The 24,147-nt window shown below is 43.0% G+C and overlaps 1 long non-coding RNA gene across 1 annotated transcript; it reads right to left on the bottom strand.

Moving 5' to 3' along the window:
- Nucleotides 1–2,780: 2,780 nt before the first annotated feature.
- LOC129785614 (uncharacterized) lies at nt 2,781–23,528 on the bottom strand. Its single transcript, XR_008749755.1, has 4 exons — nt 23,456–23,528; nt 7,866–8,162; nt 5,173–7,744; nt 2,781–5,028 (listed from the first exon to the last, which is right to left on the bottom strand). It is a non-coding gene; the product is annotated as an uncharacterized LOC129785614 (long non-coding RNA).
- Nucleotides 23,529–24,147: the final 619 nt, after the last annotated feature.

The following is a 24,147-nucleotide window of genomic DNA, read 5'->3' as shown; positions in this document are numbered from 1 at the left end:
AAAGTGGGATACAAGCGACTGCGGGTGGGGGGTGGGGGTGTCCTGACTATAATGTTTCTTTGAGCAAATAATTTGAGAGTAGTTATTGTGATTTCGAAATGATCATAGATTTTGAATACAAATATGGCTTCATAAAATTCCTTTTAAAACTTTTGACAGTTTCTCTCTGCTCCAAGCTCAGGCTTTTCCTTGTAGCTCCTTCTGGTGCCTGGTTATTTGGATGCTGTCTCCTCTTACACAAGATCTCTGCTTCATATTTGTGGGGAAAAAATCAGCGGCTGTTTTCTTGACCTTCCGATAAAATTATCCATATGAGGTCTCAGTTTTGATGAACAATTTTAGTGTAACATCCCTTCTGCTTGCTGGAAGCAGCATCCAAACTATCTCAGAAATCTCCATGCTTCCCATCCTTCCGCCACACCAACCTGTCCAGCATACGGTCCTATTCCCATCGCATTTTATCCAAAAGAAAGGGTGGAGAATTGTTTCCTAAAGGAAAAAAAAAAAAAAAGCATAAAAATATGAACTGCCAATGCCCTGCTCTTTCTTCAGCTCTGCTTCCACGCTGAGGCCAAAGACAACTCTTGAATCAAGTCACGCAGACAGGGACGTTTCCGTCGGTCAGAGCAGTGCCGCAGGGTGCATGCCGCGCTGAGCCTGGGTGAGCCGCAGCACCCAACCTGCTGAGCTCTGCTCCTTGGGCTCCACGCAAAAGCAGCCAGCCGCATTGCGCTGTGTCTTGCAGATCATTTCAGACCGATTAAAACAGTTATTTAAGCCCTTCGTACCAACTGATACGGAATTTCCCTTTGCCTCTTGCCCACCGTGCAGCGCTGCTGGGCATCTGTGCTTGCAGCTGGGGTGACCGCAGGACAGCCCCCTCCCAAGTGGCATCACCATCGCCCTGCCTGCAGCTTGCCCGCCAGCCCAGGGGGAGCCCAGGCAGCGACAGCACCTGCCAAGCACCTCAGGAGTCCTCGGAGTTTCAAAGATGTTTTTTAATTATAGATTTGGGCATTCAGTAGCCGACAGGCTGATCCAGACACCCACATCTCTAAGGACTTGTTAAGACTGGAAATCTCAAGCCCCCCCCTGACTGTTACCACATGTGCCACTGCTTCAGGGGCATCCCTGCTTCTTGTGAAAATGGTACCTCAACACCGCAGTCAGCGGTGGAGTTAGGAGCACAAGGAACACAGGCTCAGGTAAATTTTGCCTTTCAAATTCTAATAATAACACATTTTAATATATTTTTTTTTAATTTCACCTTCTGAGAAACTGCACAGAAAAGAAAGTCCAGGACTACAACAGAAAATATTCATAACATGATCCTCTGGAATGTACCAGGTTAGAAACTCTGTCAGTGTTTTTAACCATCCCAGAAAATTCCTTAAAAGAAACACAATTTTTGTTAAGTCTCATGGAACAACCTAAACCACAAGTAAAAAATGGAAGTTCTGGTGGATTAACACTGAAGACATGATTCTAACTTTATACATTTAGTTTATCAGAAGTACGATACCTTTTCTAGCCAATTCATCAGCACACTGGGAAGGTGCCACGGTGCTGCGGGCAGAACACAGCCACATTCCCCAACACCCCGTTAATCTTGCTATTTGCAGGGTAGCAACACCTGCTGTGAAGAGCAGGAGAGTGATGGCTCTGGATGTTCAGCTTTGCATCCTGGCTCCTGGCTGGTTCTGGACCAAACACAACCATCAGGGCATCCAAAGGATGGAGAAGAAATGAAGAAATGAAAAAGGAAGAAATTAGAAAAAAAAAAAAAAAAAGAAAAAGAAAAAGAAAAAAAAAAAAAGGTGGTGTATGAATGAGAAATGTCATAATTAAGAAAAGCCAGTTAACCAGGGACTGGTTTAACGAATATAGAGTAGTTCTACATCTCAGGAGGGAATAATACTGTTACAACCTCAGACAGGGCCTGAGGCCCCAGTCACGAGGAGTTTACAGGCTTCAGTCCCACCACAGACAATTGGACTTAAGCACATATTTAAGTACATGGCTGAGCGGGGATGGTTTGCGAGATCTCTATAAAAGCACAACCTTCCATTCTCCCAAACCATATGGGTTTGACTTCCCATATGGAGTGACAAAATAAAAATATATTCTAAAAATAGCTCTCAAAAAATGCACTGGCTGAAGGCTGCTTCCTGTGCTACAATTTGATTAGCCTTGTGTTTTATTTCTTCAGCAGCGATTTCAATTTATCTCTGATTTGGAGCATGAAAAGCTGCTTTTATAGTTGTAAGCGGAGGAGAAAAAGGCATCCGGGAAGCAAATATAGAGAGCTCTTCTGGCTTTATAGTAGCTGCAGGAACAAGTAAAATGATTTTAGAGCAACAGAAAACAAAGTGATGCTGGGAGATGATCTATCTTTGCAGTCTGTATTTAAGTTCCCTGTCAGCCCCTCCGCGAGTGCAGAACATTACATATTCTGTGCAGCTCCAAAGTAACCTAAAGGAGCCAAAAATTGTCAGTGCAGAAATCCCCTCCGTGGAAGGGATCTCTGCCAGCATGGCTCCTGCCCCGCTCGGCGCGGCGGCCGCACGCAGCTCCCTGACAGCTCCTTCTGTCCACCGCAACGAGAGGAGCTGGAGGAGCTGCTCCCTCAGTGTCGCACCGTTGATGGATGGTATCGAACACGAAAGTTCCCACTTGGGCTCTGCTGTAAGGTGCCTTCTGAAAAATCCTTTTTTTTTTCTTTCAGAAAAAAAAAATACTGGAAATTTTAAATCCCTTCCCACTTCAGCTTCAGGGAGCAAACCATCAACCAAGCGCCCAGGGATCTGCTGGTGGTACCTAAGACCAGACACCACTGGCTTTGGAAGGAGGGAAGATCAGCCTTGGTGGGAGTCTCCCACCACCAAGTTCCCACTTGAAGACTCAAGAAGTCTCAATCTGGGCATAAGACTCGATGCTGGAGGACAGCTGGGCGATGGCCCCACAGCACAAACACGTCAGCATCCCTCAACTGCAGCTGGATCTTGACTAGACAAAGGGCCAAGGAGCCCTGTGCTGTCCATGGGGGGGGGTTGTGTTCCTGGTTTCACACTGACACAAGGTGTCTCAACAAGGATCCTTCCTTTGGAATCTGATATGAATCTCCAGTGACTCCAGAAGTTGCCCACAAATGCCTGGGCGTTGCCGATCCCTGGTTTAGGTTGCTGCCTTAGGCTGAAGACTGGGATTTAACACCCACCGCCCCTCTGCAGCATCAGCTGTCATTTGTTTTTCTGGGCTATACAGGTCTGCCTAAACCACACCCATCCCTGTTGCCTCTGAGAACCCAAGGCGAGGTAACTGCTCCAGCTAGACAGATGTTTCTCGTTATTTGTGTCTTTTGCAAAATAAGTAAATAAATAGTTAGATAGCAGCTAGACAGATAACTAAAAACATTTGAGTTCAACTTTCCCGGATGATTGAATAAGTCATCTCTTGCTTTTCCAGCATTTCAGTTTTCCCACATCCATGAGTTTGCTTCTTTTTATGCAAATAATAACCATAGCTTTCCTGCAGGCCTCTGACACTGCTTTAACAACACACTCTGGGAGAGCTTTCTGTCCTGTTTCTGGGTTAATATTTGTTGCTGTGGTTGCAAAAGTGAAATGCAACCAACAAAAAATTGTGTTTGCGAGAAAACTGTGTCCCTCTCCTTGGCACAGGAGGGAACAGTGAGCACCGGTGGGGGGGCTGGAGGGGGAAGAGCAGCACCCGGATCCAGTTCAGCCCAGAAGGAATGAATATGCAGGGAAGGGGCAAGCCCTCCACCAGCCGCTGGCACCAAGCAATTATCTGAAGAGAGAAACCCCCCCAGACCGATGGCCAGATCCCTGCTCCAGCACTGGCCAGGCGCTCAGCACGTGCCACCGAGCCACAGCCCCAACACGTGCAGCAGGTCGAATAAAACTCTTTTTTTCCCCCCCTTGTCTTTCACTCCAGTTTATTAAAGCTTTAGGAACAACTTTTACAGTCTGAGCAAAAGCTCTAGATTTACCCGTACAAGAGACTTTTATAATATCTAAGAAATATTAAAAGCTAAACAGGGAAAATAAAAGATATCTAGAGTGGGAAGAAGCTGAGCTGTAAAAGCTTTGGAAGAGGAAGGATTAGAAGCCAGCTGTTCTCTAAAGAATTTATATATATATATATATATTAAAAAAACCCACCAAAATACTTTGGAAACAATTATTTAAAAAGTTCAAAGCATTTGGCAACCTTTGCTTTGGTAAGATAAGGGGTAACAAATAACATCCATAGTGGCAAGGAGTTAGCTCAATTACTTCTGTCAGCAACACTGATTTTACAAAAAATACATTTCTTCTAGGAAGAATACTTTTCTTGCTTCAAATTCATTTTTACATTGCTAATAAGTCTCTTAGCAGTAGATTTTAAGTGCCTCTTCAGCCAGGAACAGGCAGATCGCCCTGAGCACAGCCAGCAGTCTCTTCTCCAGAAAAAATGTGATTGCAGCCCAGGAGAATTTCACCTGAGGAGGTTCATTGCAGGTGTTTGGTCCCGTGTCTGTAACCTGCACCACTACAGAAACTGTTAATAATTAGTACACACTGCTAATCTTTAGAAGCATGATCTAGGACTGCTCTGACCTTCTAACCTCACCTTGTTTCTAGAAATGAGAGGGCATTTTTAGGGCTACATGCCCAGAGAGTAGAAGAGTCCACCTGCCTGACAGCCTGTATAAGGCCCATGAACCTTAAACATTTGTCCAAAACGATCCACAAACCACCCGAAGTATCCTAAACCTGGCACCTGCTGAGCCAGGTAAACCCTTTAAGGCAATGTAAGTCCAGAAAAATTTAACTCCAGCAAAAAAGTGATGGGTGAGAGACAAAGGTGATCAAAGCCAGCCCTCTCCAGCTGGCATTGATGGTCCCACTGCACTGAGCCTGCAGATGCAGCACGTTCCCCAGGGAGATGCTGCAAAGGACCCGGCTCTGCTCTCCAGCGCTGGGTGAGAGCGGGAGCTGCACTTCGCAGGGAGATGAGTGGTGGCTATGGGAGACAAACGGAAAAGAAAAACTTTTTGAGAGAAGAACAATCTGAAAAAAAAAAAATTTGTCTCTTTGTGGATAAATATAGTTATATTGAATCTACTTGAAGGTTGTGAGAAGCCCCAGGTTGCCCTTGGCACCTCACCTGCACAGTGGGGAGCTCATCTCTCCGACACCAAGGAGCCCCTTTGGTGCCCTCTTCTGTGCTGGAAGGGGCAGAAAAAATAAAAAGGGGTTTTAAAGCTGATAAGAATTACAGGTGGTAATGCCTGTGTGGAACAGTAAACTGTTTTCAGGGAGGTTGTGGTCAGGTATTGCCCGCTCTGCAGCACTTGGCACAGAAGAGCATCAGAAGCAGCGCACCTGGAGAACCTGCCTGCAAAATAAATGCAGTATCTTAATTCGCCCAGAGAAATACTTACCCGTGCAAAGGAAATATTTAGATGACTAAGATCAGCTTCCAGCTTTGAATATTCTGGGCAACGGCCTGTTTGGTTTGTGCATAGGCACCTCACTGAAGAACTGAGATTAGAGGTGTCAATGGCCAGTCCAGACATTACAAGAAAGCATCTGACAAAATTACAAATCAAAATACGGCACCCAGAAACAGGGCTAAATTCTTTCAATCAAGTTATTCCCTTTTAATTCCTTGCTTTCCTCAATTTTTTGTTCCAAAGGCTTTGTGGCAATTCATGTCAAAGAGCTAAGTACAAATTTTGTCGCACTGTGTGGAAGATGATGTCAGGCAGTGATGGAAGTGAAATACTGACTTTGTATAACTGTTTGTACCTCAGATAGAATTGACTCATTTTTTGAGATTATTGAAAATGCATTCTGTGATTATATATGCCCCTAGAGGCCTCGTAGAGGTGAGATTATGCATCTCACAATGTTATTTTTACCAGGAAAAAAATGGACTAAGTAAATAAAAAATCTGCAGGATGTGACTTCATCATGCACTGTTGACATCTGCTTATATGATTTAAAGGATGTTACTATGAATATCGTAGTAGCTAATGTAAATGATGAAGAAATCCTAGGTCAATCATATAATAATAAATATTAGCATAGGTTTCCCAAGGCCAGAAATGGCTGAAACAGTAATTGGAATTATGATTTTACTCTTGAATTATGTGATACTGAAAACACTTTGGTTGCTGCTGCTTTCCTGGAACTGCTCCATTAAAGCCAAGGAGGTACATTCTCCAATCTTTCTTATTCCAAGAAATAATGTCACCTTTTCATGAGGATTATTTTTCTTTCACATAGGCACCCACTTCCCCCTGCCGCCTTACGTTGTTGTGGTAGAGGAGTGTGTTGAGCTGTACGTATGTGGTCCCTATTGCCCATGCTGCTGGTCTGAGGTGCACCCCACCTCTGTCATCTGGATTAGGTACCTCGGGGTAAGGTAGAAAAAAAGGAAAAAAGCCTCATAACTGTACTGTAGGCACAAAGCCAGCATCTAACCTTGTGCGCAACCACAAGCCGCTTCCCTCTTAAACACGGAATAAAGTGCTCTCAAAATGCATTAACGCAGTAGCCAATATATTAAATTTGATGAAAGACTGGTCCAAACAATATGGTTTAAATTGACAAAATACCTGAAACTCATGGCAGTATTTATGACACCGCTGAATCACCCTGGACACACAGAAGACACAGAAAAACGTGACTACAGCTTTAGCGTCAGTCGTTTCAGAGTTATTTGGCAACATCTTGTGCAGCAAAAAATCACCCCAGCCAGCCTGTGGTTGCCGAGCATGTGCTTTCTCCCAGGGGGCGAGGGGGCCAACAGTCATTTTAAAGCACTGACGTTCTTCACCTGCTTTCCCCAGCTCCGTCCATCCCTCCCTGCGAGGAAGGCTGCATCAATTTGTCCCAGACTGGCCTCAAAGTCAGAAGCTGCTACACAAAAATATTTTAAGTAATAGGAGTTGTGGGGTGATTACTGTATTGAGAGGGGATTCCTGCCAACCGCTGCATGCGGCAGGGTTTGGAAAAGCTGCTAAATCATATTCTTACAGGGAAAAAAACCCAACCCACAAGCTAATCCTGTAATGCCACCTGAATATTGTTGGGCTGTTTTCTTTCAATGCTTGAAACTCCTTGCCGATGGGAAGCCCGTAGCTGAGCTCATGCTCTAGCTGGTGTCTAATGCTGAAACACTCTGTGAGAAGGAATCCAGATACGCCACCGGTATTTGAGCGCTGTTACACAAAAGTCTAAAATTAGGTCATAAATTATATAATCTTGCAAGGAAACAACAAACTTAATGACTGTGTCAAACCAGAGATAAAAGCTGAGGAAGGAAATAGCATCTCACCCATTAAATATTAAGGATCAGATCCTTTCAGAGGTTTTCCAGTGACGAACTCTGCGGGAGTTTGGCATCTGTATTTGTGTGTATTCTATAGAATGTGCTTATACATCATATACAAGTGCTGAATGTGATTTATGGAGCACACACACATAGTAGGTATATTTATAATGCATAAATATATTCCATCAAGAGGAGAGAAGGTGATTAGTGACAGTTTCCTGAGAGGTTTAATCAGATATTTTGAGGGCTTATTTCCAGTGCTGCTCCAAAAGCGTTTTTCATTGCAGAGCACTGAGAGGGAGCAGGTAGAGGCAGCTTTTTTTTCACACTTACAGCAGCAGCAGGTATCACAGCCTTAGAGATCAGCTCTGTGCATCCTCGGTGGGATTGAAGAACCCTGTAAAGGAAGAAAGATTATCAAGTTATAACAATGGATTTGAAAATTCCCTGCCACCTTTGCATCTCCCCCTTCATGTTCCCGTGCCCCAGCCTTTCTTCTAACCTTACACAAGACAAACCTGATTTGATCTATTTGAAATAATGCAGGGGTGAGGTCTTGTGCGTCTTCCCTTAAAAGTTTTGAGCAATTCCCCTGGGACCGATGGCCAGTGCTGATGTCCTGGGTATGTTAATGAGGGGGAAGCAGAATCTCTGATGGAATAAGCCAGACAGCGCTCCCGTCCTTGCTGTCGTCAAAGCCTCTCTGATAACCATGTCAGTTTTTTCAAAGATTTGAGTCATTTGTGGATTGACTATATAATCCTTGTGCTGAAGCCTGGGAAAACTGCTGTTGATGCCCTTGGCAAATTCTTATCCTAAAAAAAGCATGAAAAAGAGTACCAAGTAATTTCAATTCCATAAAATATATTAAATGCAGCACACAGGTATGTAAATGGGAAACTCCGTAACTGTAATTTGCCCATTTAGAACCTGATCTAAAGGCTATAAAAGTTAATTTGAAATCTTTTCATTGATTTTAATGGCCTTTAGATCAGGCCCATACTATTCACTGCATATCATGTTTGTTTCACTGCAATACTGTATTTATCTAAAATGTGAATTATAAGGATTATAACACATACAGAACTAGTGCTTCTTGTCCAAAGGCAACACTTATGAAATTTGTTGACTTTAGCAACAGATGTAAAAATCTAAAAATCAAAAGAAAGTCCCAAATAATGATTACACTTTTTAAAAATGAGATAAAAAATGAGGAGGCCTTCTCTTCATTATATACTAATACAATCTAACTGTATTTTAAGCATCATGAAATCCAAATGGAATTTCTCACAATTCCTCATTTCTGACTGCAGTGGTTCAACAAAAAATTACATGTAAATGATTCAAAACCTCTTGAAGAAACAGCATTTTTCTCTAATTTGAGGAGAAAAATAAAAATGTTTCAACCCAAGCTCAGCAAGGGATAACAGCATTACAGTTGCTGCACGGAGAATTTAGCCACTCATAATTCTAAATCCTTCTCAAACGCTTTATTGCTATAAGGTGGCTAATACCAGCCTCTACACAACAGGACTCCATAGCATTAACCATGAGAGATAGGCTTCCAGAAAGAAACTATAGCAAAGTAATTGTAAATCTCTAATGATGCATAAAACCAAGCTGAATTGGTCCTGAATTCTCAGCATAAAAGAAATGAACCATCAGAAGAACCAATTCTGGTGGCAGTATAACATACCCCAGTGTGGAAACTGTTTATGGTGGTTGTTGCAGTGAAAATATTCCTACTAATATGCAAGCAATACAAATTCATTAAAAATGCCCGAATGCTGCAACTTCTTGTGATACCACATGTGACATTAAAACCAAGCCATTAGCCAAAAAGAAAAAACAATTAACCGGCTTTCTCAGTCATAGCCAGTTTTCCATACGATAAATCCAGTGGGTTCGGTGTGTCTTCAAACCCATCTTGCAAGACTTTCAGGGTGGTTTGTCTGCCATGCCAGACCCTGCCTCACCAGGCTGGGCTGGGCGGGAGGTGCCCACCAGGACTGCACACCCCTGGGGCTCAGCTGCGCCCACACTGACTGTGTGGGCAGGAGACCGGCCCCGAGGCCCATTCCCCTCCGCTGCTTTGCTCGGGCACTGCGCTGGGACCTCCAGCGATGGCCTTCAAGGCTACAGAGCCATGGCCATGCACCGGCAGGGCAAGGCTGTCCCTGCTGGTGTGCCAACATAACCCCAAAACTTCCCATTTTCTTAGAAAATTTAGTCAATTTCCACCGGATAAGCATCCAACAAAATATTTAAATCCATAATTAATTATACCATTGCATTAGTTCATGATGCAATCCACAATCTCTAACAAGGAACCCAGCACATTCCAGAAACCTCAGTGCACAAACCTGGACATTCACCCGTTAATCCATCAGTGTCCAAAGGCAAGCTGCTCCAGAAGCAGGTCAGACTGATTATCCCAGAGACCAGAAATCACCTACTCATGCACAAACGTGGCACAGCAGGCGCGGAGGTTACGCACGTTGCCCCATGCAACCTCATCCAGGAGCTTCAGTGTGGCCATAAACACCATTTCTTTTGAGATGAGCAGGCAGTCTTACTTCTGCATGTAGAAGATCTCTAGCTTTTTTTAGACACTGCCAAAAGGTATTGCATGGGATGATGCTTTTCTAGCACCAGGGCATCTGTCCACTGAGAACTAGATTGACAAGGCTGAAATGGTTGGGTTTGTTTGTTTTATCATTTCACAACTCTAAGAGCCAGACATCTGAAAGCTCGGATACATCATTGCACAGTGTCAAAATCGGCGAAGGCACAGATTTGAAATCTGCATACATGGACAAAAATAGGGCATATCTGAAATTAATTAAAATTTCTAGGCACTACCTAGAGAACAGTATTTATCCATAGTAAGCATGCATCGATGTATATCATATTTATTGCATGAGTTTTAGTGAAGCTGCAGATTTCAGGTCTTGTCTACAGGACTCTAAAGCTTAGCAATGACTTTTCATTTTATAAAAGCATTTTAAAGCATTCCCATATAAAAAAACAAGAAGCGAATATTCCTGATTTAAAGTCAAACTGAAATAAAATGGAATGCAAGTGACCCACTGAGGCTTTCCATGATTGCAATTGCAACTACCTGCACCACATACTACATGTGCGGTATAAAACATACCATAACTACATATAGGTGTTACAGCTTTATCTATAATCCCCATGGAAATTATGGGAAGAAAGCGTAAACAATTTTGTGAGGGATTTAAGAAAAAAAAACCCACATTAATCTGTTGTGACTGTGGTTAATGACATTTTTAACACTGACAGCAGTAGAAAAAGTTAGGCTAAGGATAAAAGATGAAGAAATAAAGTTTCCCTGTTAAATATCCTCCTTGTACATATATATAACAATAAAGGAATGGAGAAACCGATGAAAGAGGGGGAAAACACTACCACGCATAAAAGAGAAATGAACTTGTTCACCCTGCCACAAACTTCACTCACACTGGCAAGGTGCTGGCACCATGAGGATCTTCTTTATTTGCTTGTGAGTGAGGGGTCTTACCCTGTAAGGAATGTTTATGGCTGCTCATTTTGGAAAAAAGTCCAAACTACTTGACCCGCTGCCCTGAGGATCTCACAGCAGTAAGTGCTATCCGAGACTCTCCATCCGACACCTCTATATTCAAAGGTACCTCCATTTTTTCCAATCAAATCAGAACAACTAATTAAATTTAAACAAGAAGCTAAAGTGAGATGAATGGTTTATAGGTGCTTCATGCTTCCCTACATTGATTAATAGACAAAGAATTCATACGTCCACCAAATTAGTTGACAAACCCTGCTGTAATTTATCCCTTGTACAAGATGATCTGTAAGCACAGTGCACTCTAGAAGGGACTGAGCTCCAGCTCCCTCAAAATATATTTTGTGCTGGTTGGATGCACCCACCAGGCATTTATGTTCCACCAATCTTGTCTTTGTATTCGAAGTTTCTCAATACGGTTTTCATTTAAAATTAAAGTAGTAGTGGTTATTCTTGCATAGAATACCATTATTTGAGAATCAGGTTTTCAATGCGGGCAGCTGCATTGGACCATGCTATTTCTCGGTGCCCAAAGAACCACTCTGTTGAGTTTTATTTTTCCCTTTGTTTTCGCTGATGTTGCCTTGCATATTACTTCGCTCTGTAAATGAGCAGCAAATGTAATTTTCTTTCCCATACGGATGAAATTTTGCTAGAGCCATGCATCTGCTGCTTCAAAATCAGGCTCTTTAACCCCGAAGCTGATCCAGGAGATGCCTGACTGCTTGCAGAGGGCAGCATCACAAGAAGGCAGCATGCCTGGGGCTGCACCAGCTATTGCCTGCCTGCCCCGGCCACCACAGACCAGGCTGGAGCCCTCCAGACATGGGCTCCCACCTTTGCAGGTGGCAGTGACTGACCTTATTTTTAAGGAGTTTACTTTTTAGAATAACGCAGTTCAGGTTAGGGTATGAGCCATCAGCTGGCAAAAGATGTATACGAGGCTTAATCTCATTCATCAATAACTTTACAGTTCAAATTGTGTAAGGGGCTTCCAGTGCTTCAGACAGATACTCCTGTGTCAGAAAAATGGAAATCAATAATCCATTCAGAAAAACGTCATTTCATTTTTCTTCTTACCCAGAAATTGAGATACAGGCATTTCTCCCTCCCCACTCTTCCCTGACTTAAATATATCCTGTTATATAAGTAATTGTTTTGAACCCACTCTAGGACACAGTCAGAGACATGACTCCAATAACACATTATCAGTAAAACAAAGCAAAACAGTTTCATGTCCCCGCTGGGTTTGTATATACACTCTTAAATGAGCAGATTCTCTCATTATTCACCCTGATCTGGTCATTGTATGCTTAGTCACAGCTGTCACAACAGGTGCCCGACCATCCTCCCCCTTCATGGCACTGTGTTTTCTCTCTAGAGTTTGTTGTCAAATTCCTCTGCTGCCTTTCTCTGGTGGCTTTGCTGTTCCCTCTCCGGCTCTTCCCAGATTCAACTATACAATCACTTCTGAAATCATCCAGGGCTGGCCAACTCTGGGCGAGACAACCCTTCATCTTAAACATCAGTTCTTCTACCCATCACATGAAACCGGTTTATTCATCAACTTTGGCCACGCTTTTCTTGCCTGGACCTTTCTCCATCTTTCTTGATGCCTCCAGTGACCACTTCTCCTAGCTGCAATGCCCAACAATGTATTGCAGACTATATTTTGGGACTATGCAGCAGCTATAGGCTGATTCCTCCGCTAGACCAGATTACTTCCCACTATGCCAAAGGACAGCAGGAGTCTCCAGTGACTTGAGGATTTCTGGGTAGGTTCTTGCCTGACATCACACTTCACATGAAAATTCTTTGAAATTAACATCTATGTCCCAAGATATCATCTATTCACTTTTGTTTCTCTCTAATGTCCTTCAGCAGTGGTTTGGGATTCCCAAAACGGAGTGCAGACCCGCTCCCCGCCTCTCCCAGCCCTCTCACTGCAGATTTATGTGCTGCATTTTCCCACTGAGTTTAGCAATCATCGGGGATCTTTTACTGCTGAAAAACCTGTGACTTCCTAAATTATCAGCATCGTGCCACTGCGCACTAACAAAGTTTATCTGATGCAACAGTATATCAAACATTTTTTAGTTCTGTAACAAAATTTTTCTTAGCTGGAAGCAAGTCTCCTCTGATATCAAAGTACCTTCAAATAAAGAGACAATTTTATATGATTTTTTTGCTATTGTCTTAAAGGAATATAGTGTAGGTTGAGAGCAAAATATACACAATTCAACCTCTTTTATGTATTGTAAACACCAGAATTTAGGGCCAGATTTCCAAAATGCTATAATCCATCAGTCCTGCTGAATTGCAAAGGCTGGTGAGGGACAAAGTAGTCGGAAAGCCAGCTATGCAACCATCAATCCCCTGCAGCACTGAAAAGATTGGACCAAAACGTTAAGGCAAAAGCTTTCTATAATTTTACTTAATAAAATTACAAAGGAGCAAGGAAGATACCCAGCTTTTGCTTCACAGAACAAATAGATTCAGTACAGCACTAATATCATTTAGTTTGTTTTCTCCCTAAAAAAACATCGCTTGGGTTAATATGTGCATTTGTATCTCAGGTTTCAGCCATTTCAGATTGAAATCTTTTTTTCCTAATTTACCCGTACAGCGCTGCCTTCCCTGTCCTACAGCACAGTATAACATCTCTACAGAAATTACAACTGCTTGCAGTTGAGAACAAAATATTACAAAAATCTTTAATGTGTTGCCACCATTTTTAATGCAATTTATTAGCTGACAACCAAAAGTAGAAGCAGTGCCATGTATTCAGCCAGGTTTCTGCTGGTCACCTGCGCTTTAAAGAATTCACCCTCTATATTACTATACTTTACAGCTCTTGGGACATATTAATTAGCATGTTGAGCTAAATTGACTTAAAGTCTTGCTGCTTGAAAATGGAACAGAGGACTCATTCCTCCCTCTCTTATTCCCCCTCTTTTCCCAGATTACTTTAAAACTGAAGTAATTATTGCTGGTGTGAGCGGCTCGACCCTTCCCAGGATGGGATTTCTCCCAGGCTTGCATTTGATCACCCGCTAAACTAGAATGGGAGCAGCTCATCTGCTCTGCTATGGTGCCAGTCTGCCTGGTTGCAGGTACATACCGATCTTAAAGAAAACATAAACCTACAACAGATGCAGGGAAATTAATAGAGATGAACAGTAAGGGGGGGGGGGGGGGGGGGGTGTGTGTGGCAGGGAACAGCAAACCGGAACTGAAAGCCAGTGCACTGCAAAAGCAGCGGTGCAGAGAATGGCGAGGGAAGGAGCTTTGCCATGGGTGGGGGTGGGAGTGGGTTGTTTTTTAACCTTGTTCTTATTGCTTTAATTTGTGGCTTAACTTATTTTCTCAAAAAATAATTGGCCAGAATAAAAGAAACCTCAATTGCTGCCAAGCTGCAGCTGACTCCAAAGGGAGGGACGCAGTCACTGCCATGGGGCAGAAAGCAGGAGTTTGGAACTGACTCTCAGCCTGACACACCATTTCTACAGCTGTAAAAGCTCCATGTTCCATATTATCAACCTCTTTCTATTCAAGGATCCGGAAAAGGTGGCTATACCAGCTACCCAACCTGAAGTTCAAGACCTTTATAGGTGAGGCAACATTTTAGAGCGTAATAACTATAGAAAACCCTTATCAGAGATCGTCAGAGAGTTGGAATTACCGGTGGTTATCAGTCAATAATCGTTAGAGTAACTGATGGCTAAGCAGTAACCCTTCACATGCAATTCTTCTGTGGGAATGAGAAAAGCAGCTGGAAGGAATTCATAACAAGAACCTCACAGAGCTCAGAGAAATGCGATGTATAAACAGATCATTATTTCCTATGGATATTGATGATAAATGAACTGGATTTGGTATGTCTGGGAAATATCACCTCACTCTAAGCCATCTGAACTACGAAAACTCGGCAAAGAGAAAGCACCAAATATCTGGGTCACTAGAAACACAAAAGCTGAACATTCCTCTTGCACACTTTTCATTTAATTAACCTTTCCTGTGGGTTTTCAGTGTAATGAGTCATTGATTATTGCAAGGGGTGCTTTATAGGGTAAATTAATTCATATAAGAGAAACAGTAAGAAGTGCTAAGTAGCCAGATAAAAAAAATAAAATGCAAAGTGTATTGGTCGTCTGGTTGCAATTCTGCCCCAGAGGACTCACATTTCTGTAAATCAGCTACTTGGTGAGCACTGCCAGCGCAGCTCCTCTGTCCTCATCTTCATCTATACCTATAGCTTTTATAAACCAGGAAAAATCCCCACAGAAAAGCAACAATAACCAAAACTGTGTTCCTTTGTTGAAAACTAGATTACCTATAATGAGATGATAGCTAATTACATGAGAAAACATATACAAAAAATGGCTTTTCCATTTAATTTAGAGAAAACTTCTATTCAGTGCATGGTTACTCCATTCAGGGTAATAAATGGCATTTCTAAGAAGAAAACAAAGCAGGAAGAGTAGAATACCTACATTTATGGTTAAAAAGAGAAAAAGTTGACGTTTGGAGAAGATAGTTGTACCTGTAAAATTAATCTTAAAGTACCTTTGTGGGCATGGGCCAGTCTAAAGATATTACCTGGCTTTTCACAGTGCTTCCAAAAAGATTAAATTCTAATGACAAAGACACTGAAACAAGAAACATGCTCAAATGCAAAGAAAGATGGAAAAGGTGCCACCTTCCTCCTTGGTTCATCTCTGTTTCTTCTTTAGCTTAAGTCACATCAGGCATATATCAGGATTTTTATGCAGCACATGGCTTACCAAACCAGTCAGCAAAGAGTAAGTTTGCAGCTGGCTTTCAAGAATTACACACGGGGGAAAACTACACTAAAGAAACAATATAATTCCTCATGACCTTACCTTGAAACTAGTCACACAGCGAACTAGCTTGGATCACAAAAGATTTTGCACCACTAAAAACATTTTGGAGATGGCGGGGTTATAGTTTACAAAGATCCCAAACTCCCTGCAGTGTTAAACTGTATAAATCCAGAATAAATGTTGCCTCGTATTTTGACTGTACATGGAGCTACAGCATACATGCGTATCTCAGCTACTTTGATGGTTTTTAACGTTGAGAAGGGTTCCCATCACGCTGTGAGGATACTTATTTGCATCGGTCTCAGTTTGTCTCTGCAAGACATGCCCTTTGTTGTCTACAGCCTTGGAAACTGAATTTTAGATGTTTGCCAGAAACATGCCATGAACATCCAAGCAAGGAAAAGTAACAACCACCTCGGTTTGCAAGTGTGTATTCCTTCAATTCATACTACAGAGAATGAGAGAAAAAATACCTCTACATGGGAAAATATTCATAGAAACCACAATCTAAGCAGGGCCAAGTGTTAAATTCAAGAAATAAACTAATCTTTTATAATATGCACTCAGATCTAGCCCGAAATGTGCTATTAACTCACTTTACAGCACAGACCTCTAGGGGCAAGAGCTACATCTTCCACTACAGGACCTGCACCGTCAAATTTAAAGCACGGTCACAGTGCTCCCCAAGCATCAGCGCCGTAAGACGGCCATGCTGAGCAAAGTCAGAGCCCTGACGGCGTAACCTCCAGTTGTGTGAGGTCCTTCTTACAGCGACCAGCAGTGATCAGGCTACGTAAAAGCTGCACTGGAACCCCCAGTTTGAAATACAGTATTTAGAAAGTAGCAAGGAGTACTTTTCCTCCCTGGAGATCACTGCTTTCCCAAACAAACAGATGGATTATAACAAGCCATTGTGTATTATTTTCTGTTTGCCACTGACCTACTTCCCATGTTGTCTGCAATACTGAGATGGGAAACGAAAGCTTGGGGGTAGATCTTCAGCTGGAGTAGTTCAGCCCTGCTCGCTGTGTCAGCACACAGCAGGCAGAGAGCATCTCCCAGTGAAGGCACAAAAATCAGGAAGTTTCGGTCCTCGGCTCCACTGAAATGAGAAGGATGCCTTCCCAACGTCAACAAACAGGTGAGTAGGGACATATTTACAAACATGACTTCAATGACAGAAATTTGCTTGTTTGACAACTCACATGGTTGGGGTGCATTTCTGAGAAGAATGCATAGATTTTAATTTTTGACCTGGGACTGATTACCTGATTAAGTTCATATGGCTGTTGACATCCAGGTTTGTTTGATGATTACAATTAATAAAAGCATGCAGTGAGAACATTCACAAGAAGAGCTGCATTCTGCCTTATTATTATCTTGGTAATTTTGGTGTTTTTTTTCTTAAAATTGCGTATGTTGCATACTGATGATACTTGCAATGCCTTACGAATAATGCATTTATACATCATTTAGATCATACATTATAATTTGTAGGTTAGTTACTTTATTTTGGTGTCAATCAAAATCGCAAGCTCTATGAAAGAGTCTCGATTAGGAGAAAGAGGTTTTTCATGGTAAGCTTTAATAAACTAATGATGATATTATAAGAGCTATCACAGAAAAACATGCCATCTAATAATAAGCTTGTTCCTGTTTATTTAAATGTTCCACCTTGCACTTGTTTGTAAAAAGTTAATAATTACAGCATAGCTAAACTTATGTAAATAGGTGAGTCCGCACTGGATAAAACCTGCAACGCTGAGCTGCAGCCTTACCTAAGCAGAGAAGACCGGAGACAGAGGTTTCAACCAGTTTTATTGCAGCACACAACATCCTTCTGAAGAGGTATTTGGTGTTTTGCCCAAATAACTCCCATAAGACTGGTGGGCTGAAGACGACCACCCAAGCCCCATCCCGGCACAGACACAGGGATGGTTTTGAACCACCGCTGTCTTTGCACAGACTTGTCTAACTGACATTGCTGGGTCAGCACAGAGAACGGCACATGCGGCAGCTGAGAGAGAAGGCAGAAAATTGCTGTAAAGTAAATTCGTCCCAGGTCTGTCTTGCCTTTACCCCACCAGGCTGGAAGATCCAGTGGATTCCAGTTGTCCACAGAGCACACATATGAGGTGTTGATGGGTCCTGCAAGGCAGCCGCCTGCTTTCTTGTCATCCGCAAGCTAAAATACATTCCAAATTTTTTTAATGAAACAGTTTTATTTACATTTCCTTTCCTGTACCTGTCACCAAGATCTTACCAAACCCCCCAGGCTGAGAAATGAGCTGCTGTCAAGAAGCTACCTTGTCCCCATAAAAAAGTTATTCCTGAGGAACCAATTCTCCCAACTCCGCAGATCCCAAAACATTCCCATGTGCTCTGACCCCAGGGGAGCACGGTCATCCTGACCGCTCCAGGCGGAAGCCTCCCAGCAAAGGCTGGGTCCAAGCGCCAGTCGACGGCTGCTGGGGACAGTACGAGCACGACGGCTGCTCTCTGCTTGCTGCCCACGCCGCCGCGATGAAACGCTGACACTGCCTGCTGCCTCCCTCCTACATGGCAGACCTCTGGCAGCTGTTGATAAATGCGATTTCAGGATGGGCCTTGTTAGATCACGGATATTTGTACTTGTAAAGCTGTCTCCTGCCGTGAACCAGCCAAGCACAGCCATATGGGCCGGTGGGAGCACCGCTGCTTACATGTGCGGGCGGCCCTGTGGGCAGGTTTGGCAGCAGCACTGCCCAGTGCCCCTCCACACTGCACAGAGCCACCTCCATAAATCACGTGCTACTGTGCACCTCTCCAGCGATCTGGAGCTTGTTCAGCTGGACCACGGGCACAGACCATCCACCTCTTGGCATTGCAGTTGTGGGCGAAGGGGCAACAGTAGCCATGCGGTTTGGGCAGCACAGGATGCTAAATGCGCTCTGTGGTGATGGGATGTTCTCAGAGAGATGCAGGGCACCAGCTCATCATCTCAAGACCTACACGAGCCCTGGTCTTTCCACTATCCTTAGAGGAAACTCAGGGGAACAAGTCCATCTCTAATAACATCAGCTTTCTGCAGAGCGAAACCCAGGTGCTTGGAAAACAAACTTTCTTCTTACAAAGAAGAAAACACCTCTCACACCCACCTCTTCCATGATTTTTGCTGCCTAGAGCAAATAGTTGTTGTTGCTCTCCTGCACCAAGGGGCAACTTAGCCTATACAACTTTGAAATATCATTTGCCTTCTTCCCGCAGTTGGCAAACTCTTTGGTTTCTGCCACCACTAAACTTACAAATAAATCAAGATATGATCTGCTAACATATTCAGAATGATGTTTGGCCTGAATTTTTTTTTTAGCTTCAAACATCAATTTCTTTTTGTAATGAATACATGCTGCATCTCATAACATTTCATTTTTCATACATTTAGCAAAATTGCTTAACTGATACTATTTTTTTCCAAAGCAGCTTTATTCCTACCCTAAAAACATGCAAATCAAAGACTCATGCACTTATATAACGTGCAGAATTCCCTACTGCTGGTTCAATCGCTAAGTTATAAAATAGTTACAGTATCTACACTTTTTTATTAAATGAATTCAGTATCCTGACTTTTTTATGAAAACCACAATAAGATACATGGACAAAATTTTATAGGCGCCTCTGTGCAGCTCTTTCCATTTTTATTTGCTCCCCTCTCCGAAGGAGAACCTCCCCAGCACCCACCACACGCTTTGCACGCTGGCAGCCTTATCGGAACCGCCGGCGAGGCACATCCAGCCCTCACTTCCTAAGCTTAATGCCCTTTGCAATTCTTGTTGGAGCAGTTGTTAGCTGAAGACAAGAAGACTTATTTCTATTCATTCCCTGCATAATCCACCTTATGAATTTACACCTCACCTACCCGCACACTCAAGGACCCAGAAATACAAAATATTTCCTACTGTGTTTTAAACCCACATCCTCCTGGATACAAGATAAGAGCTTAATAGCTTTGACACAGCGCTGTTTTCATATTCATGCATAAGTTATGGATACAGCAACAGATCAGCACTTCTTTGTGCTTCTCATTGGCTCTGGTTCGCTGCCTTAAACTGTCTGAGTCAAGGCCATGTTTTAATGCCATAGACGCTCTATTCAAATACCAGTATGACCACATTTTAAAAGCCACCCTGTACCACTTCATTGCCGCAGATGTCCTTTACATCTGGCAAGGGCCGTTTCTCTGCATGTCAACAGTAATTCAGTTTAACAGCTGTCTCTTTTGACAAGCTTAGTGTCAGACTCTAAAATGACAGGGTGACAGTTTTCCTTTTCTTTAACAGAACGTAGTGCAAATTAACCATTTGAATGCAGGATCACTGAACGCCTCCCGAATACAGTTTTCAGAGTTGACTGAATAGGATTTAGGAATTGTTGGTATTAGCAGCCAAAGCTGAAAACCTGTAGGGTCTGACAAACCAAGGCACATCTCCTGCAATCAAGTTTCTTACCTGAAATCTAAGTGTTTGACACCCAGAAAACCTTACATTGAGTTGAAATAGGTGTCAGAGGTAAACACTGGGCATTTGCAAACTGGTATGATAAGTACTTTTCCTGCATTGCATAAATACACAGGAGAATTTTCCATTTATTTAGTTAAAGTGCTCATTAATACAGTGGCTAATGGCACCGTGTGTATCAGCTTTCAAACGGCACGCTGCACACACACCTCTTCCACAAATGCCAGACGGACAAAAGCACCTCAGCACAATTTCTCTAGGACTAAAACTATGCCTGAGATAATACTGTACATCTTAATGATTGAAACCTTTAGTGCAAAACCCAGCTTGTGGACAGTAACAAAGTGCCACCATGATTTATGAACAACCAGTAAATGCTACAAAGACACCGCTTTAATCTGGTGCAAGAGTGAGCTTTATGAGGCTGGCTGTATTAGGCTCACATAAAAGTGAATTTAAAAAAATATAAACATTACACTATGGATATTTAAACTGCGTACTGATGTAAGTCGTACGGTGAGCCATTTCACTGTGCTAATATTATACCATAGCTGCCCTGGTGAGGAGGAAGGATGCCTGCCTGATTTGGTCCTTGTTCTGTTGAAACCAATGGCAAACCTCAACATAACTGCAGTGGGACTAGTCTCCAGCTCACACAATTCGTGTTATTTTAAAGAACTGTGAAAGCCTTTCTGCTGTTTGCTCCTGGGTAAGCAGTAACATCTGAAGCACTACCAAAAATACTGGGCTGAAAGGATGCTACAGAGAGCGTTACGTGCAAATGCCTTAAGTAATTGCTTTTGTTTGCTTATTTATACATTGCTGTAAGTATTTGTATGTGCTACCCATTGCCATAGCATCTGGGCATCTCATAATATTTAGAAAGATTCACACTCAAGTGCCTATTACTATCTGTAAGAGACATGCCCATTTGTATGAGCTGAAACGGAGATTTATCATTTCTCAGTCTCATAATACAACCAAGTTATTCCTCGTTCATTCAGCCCTTTTTAACACGTAATTGGCCATGACATGCTGAAGAAGTAGTCACTTATTCTCAACCACTCTGTAGCCAGGTCTCTCATACAGTAAAACTTGCATGTCCCTGCTCTGCAGAAGCTGGGACAGAGATGCTGATGGTGCTGACCTCCTTAATGGCTCCCTTCTTACCCACATACCCCGCCTGCTCCTTTCCATCTCCCAGGAATTCATACTTCCATAGCCAAAGGTGAGCCTCTGTAAAGGGAACATATCACTAGTATTTTATTAATGTATCATGAAGCTAAGTCAGCTGCAAACATGTATTTTTAGCACAACATCAGTCCCACAGGAGCGCGCAGGTTGCTGGGCTTGGAGGGGAAGGTTGCTATTAGTACTGCACGCTTAGCTCAGCTACACAAAGCATACAAAATAATTTCAAATACTCAACCTCCCCAAAAATCTATCATATGCCTGAAACACTAATAATTCTATAACTTAAGCTAAACAGAGTAGTATTCAGCTGTAAATTTTATGGCTACTCTCTCCACCTCTTATGAAGTGTGAAAAGAGTCTTCATATCTGTCAGTCTTTTCTCAGAAATGACTTTCGCTGATTACTTAAACTTTCGTTAAATAAGCTTTCCACAAGCTGTAAAAACAGAACACAGTAGGGAAAAAATTGGCTCTCTTTTAAAAGTGCTGTAAAGTCTCTTTTTGAATGAGTAATTAGAAATGTGTAAACTCTTTTATGGATATGTGAGAAGCACACACAAAAAATTTGACATTCCATGCAAGTATTTCTGTGTGCTATCAAATTTCATTGTATTTCACAGAGACCAAAACTATACAGACCCAAAATACACATACATTAGTGGACATGGGTTATTTGCCAAGAAGGAATTTACATACAGTACAAGTAAAACATCCTAATTTAAATCTCTGACAATGGATACTCACATTCTTAAAGAGAAATCAGAGTTGTTTGTCTTTCCACTCATACTTATACAGATTGCAAAGCTGTTGACAGAGCACGATTTGAGCTGGTCCTTTCCAACTGCTTACTGTTATTTTTATTGCCATTGTCAGCTATCTTTTCCGTATCAAGAATCGAGCTCAGATGAAGATGTTCCGATTCCCCCACCCCATGCACGAACACAAAGAGCCACCAGCGGCCAGGCAGGGAGCGGGCAGTGGGGAAACCTCAGCCCCCTGCTGGCCCTCGCCCCCTTGAAAACTCCCCAAAACCCTTAGGTAAACCAACACACTCCTCCGTCTTCATTTCTCCCCACACACACAAGTGGTCTGCCCCCAAACCAGACTCTGCAGATGCTCTGCAACCCCCTTGTACTTCCCTTGCTTTGGGTCCCTCTCCCTCCTCTTCAAACTCATGTTATTCGTGCTGAAAACTTGCTTTGATTTTGAGCCTCATGATCAGCTCCACAGCAGGGGGGCAAGTATCTTCATCGAAAAGGAAGGGAAAGCAGCCTATCGACATGGGGAGATGGGTGCTACCCCTGCGTGATTGCCCACCTCCCTGGGAGAGGGGACAGGGCATCTCGGGGACACCAAGATGGAAAGCCTCCCCCCTCCAAACTGGTGGGATATTTGCTTGAAAAGCCGGTGGATGTCACGCTGTGTACACGTACTGTGCACTATAAATAGTAATGTCTTCTATGCTCCTCTCCATGGAAAAATCTGCAGGAGGGGAAATAGTCTCAAATCTGTGTAGTTTTCAAGCCAAAGAGAGACAGCCTCATTCTCTCCTCGGTGGGGAAGCTGTAGGTAGGGGGTATGCCCCTCCAACCCCATAGAGTCGGAGGAGCCAGAGGAAAAAACAGGTCCCAGCTTATGCATCTGGCGGTAAAAAGCTGCCCCCTGCCCGCTCCCAGTCCCGGTGGGTCCCACTGCCATTCACCTTCCCCCTCCATGAGCAAACTCAGCCCCTCCCTGAGGAAGATGACAGTCACTGCAAAGTGTTTACATGGCATCATTAAGTAGGTGGCATGAAGTGCCACAGGGCTCCTCGCTCCCCAAAGCACCCCCGTTGGAGGGGACTGCAGGCGCCGCTCCCACTCCGAACCTTATCGATTTCCAGCATGGAAATGGTGCTGAGGACTCCCGAGGAGAGCAAAGAGCACCGCCACGTGCTCTCCCTTCTCCCAGTAAAGGTATTAGTGCCATTATTATTATTACTTTTAAGCCCCAAGACAGCGATTCAGACCCCACCTGCGAAGTTCAATAATCCTGTTGATAGCCGAGCGATGCCACCGCTCCCTCTCCCCACGACGTTGCTCCAAGCAAGTTCTCTGGCAAAGCACTCACAGGCGCAAGTCGGTGCCAAGTCTGTTATAAAACCAACCACGGTGCAAATGTTTTCGGGTAAGAGAACAAAAGTATGAGAAAGGGAAAGGCTTCACACATCTTTAGCGTGGAGAATGTATTTAGTGCTCCCAGAAGCTATTAGATCGGGTGATACAGGCAATTTATTGTTTTGTCAATACCTTTTATTTTGATTTAATAACTTACAAAAGCTACGGTCTATCTGTAGCGCAGCCTCAACTTTCTTTACACAACCCCACTTAACTTTCAAACACTTTAACTTTCAGGTCAAATCTCTGTCATATTGATAAATGGGTCTATTTAAATTTTTATCACTGCAGAATTCTCTCCAGTGTCTTTTTCACTACCAGATTTCATGCACAAAATAACAGGATACTCCTTGTTTTTGTTACCCACCACATGCAAAAAAAAGTCACTATAGAAAGCACAGATGTAGTCATGAAACGTCTATAATTTGTCTGAAATAGCATCATTCCTACTGACTTTTCATACAGAGAGAGGTACAGTACTACAAGAATAATGTGAAAAAGCGCAGGGCAGAAAAGCCTACCATGGGGTATATACACTTACACGAGCTG

This window comes from Falco peregrinus, chromosome 13 (genome assembly GCF_023634155.1).
Source record: "Falco peregrinus isolate bFalPer1 chromosome 13, bFalPer1.pri, whole genome shotgun sequence".
NCBI classification, from domain to species: domain Eukaryota; kingdom Metazoa; phylum Chordata; class Aves; order Falconiformes; family Falconidae; genus Falco; species Falco peregrinus.
This window is presented reverse-complemented; position numbering and strand designations above follow the sequence as displayed.